The sequence below is a fragment of the Perca flavescens genome, chromosome 18 (genome assembly GCF_004354835.1).
Source record: "Perca flavescens isolate YP-PL-M2 chromosome 18, PFLA_1.0, whole genome shotgun sequence".
Taxonomy (NCBI): domain Eukaryota; kingdom Metazoa; phylum Chordata; class Actinopteri; order Perciformes; family Percidae; genus Perca; species Perca flavescens.
In genome coordinates this window covers 8,341,943-8,347,942 of record NC_041348.1, presented here as the reverse complement: position 1 = coordinate 8,347,942, position 6,000 = coordinate 8,341,943, and positions in this window count along the sequence as shown.

The window sequence follows — 6,000 nt, the reverse complement described above, 5'->3', positions numbered from 1 at the left end:
TCACTAGCAATTGCTTTACATCGGACATTAAAGTAGAGAGAATATTAGAAATTAAATATCATGGCCATTCCTACACAGTTCTCCAACAATGTATTTTGTATGTATAGTACATACAAGATAACCTGACTCCGCCAGATGGATTGCTTCGCATTTGCTCGGCATATCCATCTGGGAACTTTCCGTTGGAGAACTTTTGGGAAGGGGCGGAATACTGGTTATTTGATTGGATGAACCATCTGTCTATCACCTATGTTGGTGATAGACGGGCCAAATCAACCAATCAGATCCACGAAGCGTATGAAAATACAACCACAAGCCCGCCCCTGCTGCTGCAGGCAAAGCATAGCTCGTAAGCTCAGCATGCAAGCAACATGTCGGTAAAGGATATTTGCCATTTGTGTAACGAGAATTTAGGAATAAAAGTCACCATTTCAGGTTCATGGTGACCATATGACCATATTCCAAAAGAAAGATCCAAGAGAAAAAAAGCATTAGCGAGCGGCTAACAGAATTAGGGCTACCGCTGGCTGATAATACTGGTTAGCTGATTGGATAAACCATCAGTCTATCACCACCCAACCCACCTCAAAACCAACGCTGATTGGCCCGGTCGTTTGGCTAACGGCTCCAAATTTTCTCTGCCTCAAGATGCCAGACTGATCTGCGAGTGGAAAACTGGAGCTCGCGAGATCAGGAAGGTCTCACGAGGCTACATACAAGAAGCATTGGTAGATGTATTTTTGAACTTTGGACCAAGTCAGGTTAGGTGTTTTCCCTTGCTTCCAGTCTTTATGCTAAGCTAAGCTAACACATCCTGGCTCCAGCTCTGTTGTGAACACAAAGAGAGATTTGGATTGATTTTGATCTTCTCATCTCACTCTCAGAATGAAAGCCAATAAGCGTATTTCCCCAAAGACTGAACTAGTCCTTTAAGCTGTAATGAATCTGCAAATACAAATGTCCGAAGGGGACATGAGGGGATGCTTAGTAACAACTTTGGTTAGCATGCCTTAAAAGGTCACTCCCATATCCAGCTGTTAGGGTCAGATCATGTTCACAGTCTGTTAGACAAATGAAAAAGCTAATGGAGCACACAGGGAAGTAGCCTGGCATTACTAAACAGAATGACACTTCAATTATGGGTAGTCCTAGTGTTTACTCTGCTCTCAGCTGGAGTTTATATCTGAGGAATACTAACTGCCAAAACTGAGAATGTGTAACTTTGAAGACACCAACTGACAATTCCTTCCGCGGCCTCAGAACTTTAATTATGTTCATGACTGTCCTTACTTGCACTTGTTCTGTGTGTACCAAACCATCCCTGCATGCTCTCAAATGTAGGCATGCAGACACAGCTGGATTACGTTGTGCTTGCTCAGTAGTTTGGTTGTTAATGTACCTCTCTACTTTCCATCATTGCTGGTATAAGAGGTTGGTTTCTGTAATTGTAAAAAGGTGAAGAGGTGATGAAAATGTGGGTGAAAAAAACAGAGCAGTAAAAATGCATTTGAATTGAAAAAAATAGAATGATTTTGATGAGAACAGTTGTGAAATGATGAAAATAGAGTCATGTTTAATCATTTTTCCCGTCTCACAATCATCATTCAAGAAATTGCCATTTATCATTTAAGATAAGTGGCCTCAAGGGTGGAAATAACAAAAAACAATGGAAAAAATGTGATTGTGAATTTTAAAATGCATCGGTTAAAATGCATGTGTATACAAACATAAAGTGATTAATTATCAAGTGATTTGATAAACTTGATTGACATTTTATTTGAATTTGATGTGAAATAAACCTCTTGCAATAATGACTCGCTGGCTGTACATTATTCCTAGTCAATATCCTTAATGTTCCTCTTCAGATTTGCTCCGGTGCCACAGGAAATACCGCCAGATGCATGTATGTCAGTTTCCTTCCACTTTCTTTGTGTTGGAAATTGAAACTTGGAATTTGAGGACTAGGGTTAACTGCTCCTCAGATCTCTGTATGGTAAATTGAGTCTGTCCAATCTTAGTTTTCTCTTGCATGACTACTTTACAGCCGCTCTCTGTGGAGCTTAGCACTGCCCATGACGATTGTGATTGGTTTAAAGAAATGCCAATAAACCAGAGCACGTTTTTCTCCCATCCCGGAATGCCATGTGGAGTAGCCAGACCCTCCTCCGCTCCGCAGCTGTGGATGGTCTGGCAAGGTGAGACTACGTTATCCCTAACTGATTGAGGTCAGTTCTTATTAAACTTTCGCCAAAGCTTCACATTCACTTCACCACTCTGAAAAAAATTACTGTAAAAGCATACAAAATATTGTGATTATCTATTGGATTTCAATTTGATAATGTTGTTATCACATGGCCATAGTTAAACACCTAGCTAATAGTGGGCTACCATTTTACGTCCAACGTTTTGTTTATCTATGCGTCCACTCTGACCTCCTCCGTCTGTAGACTTTGTCACTCTTTCATTAAGTCGTACTACTTCCTCCTTTGCTCCTTATGGACAAGATACATAATTCCTGCGGCCACTAAAGGGCTTTGTCATTGAACTGTTAACTTATGTTGTTTTAGGCCACCTTTTTAAAAATCTGCTTTAGGTGTTGAATGGTTTCTACAAGGAATGGGTTAAAGGTCATCGACCAGAAGTCAGTGGACAACCAGAAAATGTAACATTTGCATCTGTCACCAGAGACCAGGGGCGGATTGGCCATCTGGCAATTCTGGCAAATGCCAGAGGGGCCGGACCATTTTTTTAAATGTGTGCCGGTCAGATTTTCTTTTAAATATACAAATAAATTGTCTTTACAGGCCGATAGCGCATAGGATGGGTTTTTGTTGATTGCACGATTTCACTATTAATAATAATAATAAATATTAAGCATTTGGCCAGTCGGCAACAGCCAGCCTGGAGATGGGCTGACCAACCTTCCAGAGGTTGCTTAAATTGGGACGTTCAGTCAAAATCAAGCACATCACCTTCAAACGGGATCTCCGTTTGCAGAGTTCAGGCTGTACCGGACCCTCCCGGTGATCATGCTGCTCTGGGGGACCGGCTGCAGCAGCGAGAGCCCGCTGCTGACGGGCGCAGAGCTTCCCCGGAGCTCCAACTGCTGTCTGTCCACGCGGCCGTCTGACAATAGCAGTATTAAATTGAGACGGTTAAAAACGTTTTGTTGTACAGTTGGTTTTAATGGCTGATGCGAAGTGTAGGCCTATTGGAGTACACATGAAAACTCTGAACAAGCGGCGTAGTTCTGCGCCGTCTTTCTGCTGTGTTAGTTTTACACTATGTAGGTTTAACTCTGCAATTAATCCGCAGTTCACATGTATGCGTAAACTGTGGTGGTCCTTTACCCTGTAGGCTATATTCAACATCACTTTTTGATCAATAGAATGTAGAAAACATTACACTTCACAACGTTTTGTATCCATAACATGTTTGTGTTATTGTACAATTTAGCACTAAAAGCAGTAGCCTATGTAAGTCAATCCTAAATTTTTCAACTTGGGAGCAAAACGTGCTCATTGGGGAAAAAAAGTGACCATCATGCTATTTTAAACAACTGGACCTTGGGGTCAAGTGTAGTCGTATCCGGCCAATGTCTGAGATGTGAAACCCCCCTTAATGGACTATTGAATATAATAATATTCCATTATATTTTGTGTTTTGAATTGTTACCTGCCACCAGAATTTTGTGATTTCCTTAGATGTTTTTACCATAAATTGGTGCCTAAAAATGTAACAGAATGCAGGAATTTAAGTCTTTTACCCTCAAAACCTTATGTGTTCCCCCAAAGGCCAATTCTGAGCAAGGAAAAACCCTGAAGTATATCACAGCCATAAACACATATATAAATTGCACAAACAGAGAGTTAAAACAGATGATAGGATGGAGAACAAGACAGACAATATGTAAAGTGTCAACAGAGAGAAACACGGACAATTGAACAGACAGACAGTGAAAACAAGGAACATCATACTGTAGAGCACGTGTCAAACTCAAGGCCCGTGGGCCAAATTAGGCCCGTTGCAGATTTAGATCTGGCCCGTATATCAATTTGGGTTTACAATAAATTTTGGCCCTCCTAGTTGTGCGACAAACCAAAAACACAAAAACACATCTGTTACATAAGGTACTGCTTATATTATTTCACCACCTGTACACAAATGTAATTAGTGAATGCACATGTCCGTTGGTGGGGCTGCATGGGTGTGGTAATGTGGGCTGGTGTGGCTACGGTGCTAGGGCTGAAATTTTGTTCCAGTCTGCCCCTGCCTTCTTGGTCAAATAGCCCTTACACAGCCTGGAGGTGTGTTTGGGGTCATTATCCTGTTGAAAAGTAAATGATGGACCAAAGCACAGATTTCCACTGGTCTGATGTCCATTCCTTGTGTTTTTGGCCCAAACAAATCTCTTCTGCTTGTTGCCTCTCCTTAGCAGTGGTTTCCTAGCACAGTGGTTCCCAACCTGGGGTCCGGGCACCCCTCAGGGGGGCGGCAAAGATCACAATGGGGGCGCAAGTTTTTATCTGGTTTGAGGTTGAGGTAAAAAAACAAATATATTTGCACATGTTATGATAATACACTAGAATATATAATGTATACAAAAGTCTGTATAAAAACTATATATGTTTGTTCTCGCTTAAAATTGTAGGCAGGCTACTTAGTAGGCCAAACCTCCGGGACCTCTTAACCTGGGAGCCTTGCTGTCATCAGGTCAGCTGCTAGCTGCTATCATCCTCGTCTTTCCTGCCGCCACGGCATCACTGTTTTATGAATGAAACATGGCGGAGAAACGTAAATGTGCCGACAACTCCTCTGTATCAAAAAAGAAAGTATGGCTATATCTCGAGAGTTACCTCAACTTTGGTTTCGGGGGGGGGGGCTCAGCTTTTCTTAGACATGAGTAGGGGGGGCCCCAAGGAAAAAAGGTTGGGAACCACTGTCCTAGCAGTTACTTGACCATGAAGGCCTGATTCGTGCAGTCTCCTCTTAACAGTTGTTCTAGAGATGTGTCTGCTGCTAGAACTCTGTGTGGCATTCATCTGGTCTCTAATCTGAGCTGCTGTTAAATTGTGATTTCTGAGGCTGGTGACTTGGATGAACTTATCCTCAGCAGCAGAGGTGACTCTTGGTCTTCCTTTCCTGGGGCGGTCCTCATGTGAGCCAGTTTTGTTGTAGAGCTTGATGGTTTTTGCGACTGCACATGGGGACACAAGTGAGGACACAAACAATTTCAAAGTTTTCGCAATTTTCCAGACTGACTGACCTTCATTTGTTAAAGTAATGATGGCCACTCGTTTCTCTTTACTTAGCTGATTGGTTCTTGCCATAATGTGAATTCTAACAGTTGTCCAATAGGGCTATCAGCTGTCTATCAACCTGACTTCTGCACAACACAACTGATGGTCCCAACCCTTAAATAAGGGAAACAATTCCACTAATTAACCCTGACAAGGCACAGCTGTGAAGTGAAAACCATTTCAGGTGACTACCTCATGAAGCTCATTGAGAAAACACCAAGGGTTTGCAGCGCTATCAAAAAAGCAAAGGGTAGCTACTTTGAGGAATCTAAAATATAAATATAATGTTTTCAGTTATTTCAAACTTTTTTGTTAAGTACATAATTCCATATGTGTTCATTCATAGTTTTGATGCCTTCAGGGAGAATCCGCAATGTAAATAGTCATGCAAATAAAGAAAACGCATTGAATGAGAAGGTGTGTCCAAACTTTTGGCCTGTACTGTACATAATCAGCCATTGTGCTTTGGAAACCATTGCTGTGTGTTTTAGATATTTAAGAGCATCAACACAACTGTCTGAAATGATCAGCTCATTAGTTTGTGTCCTAGGTTAACATGCCACTGTGTACTCTGGCATTATGTTTATTTTGGGATTGGAGACACAAAATTAAAGATATTTTAATTTAGAAGATTTAACTAATAAACAGTTCGTATGGTTATGATTATAGACCATGTATTTATAATTTTACACCTCTTCCT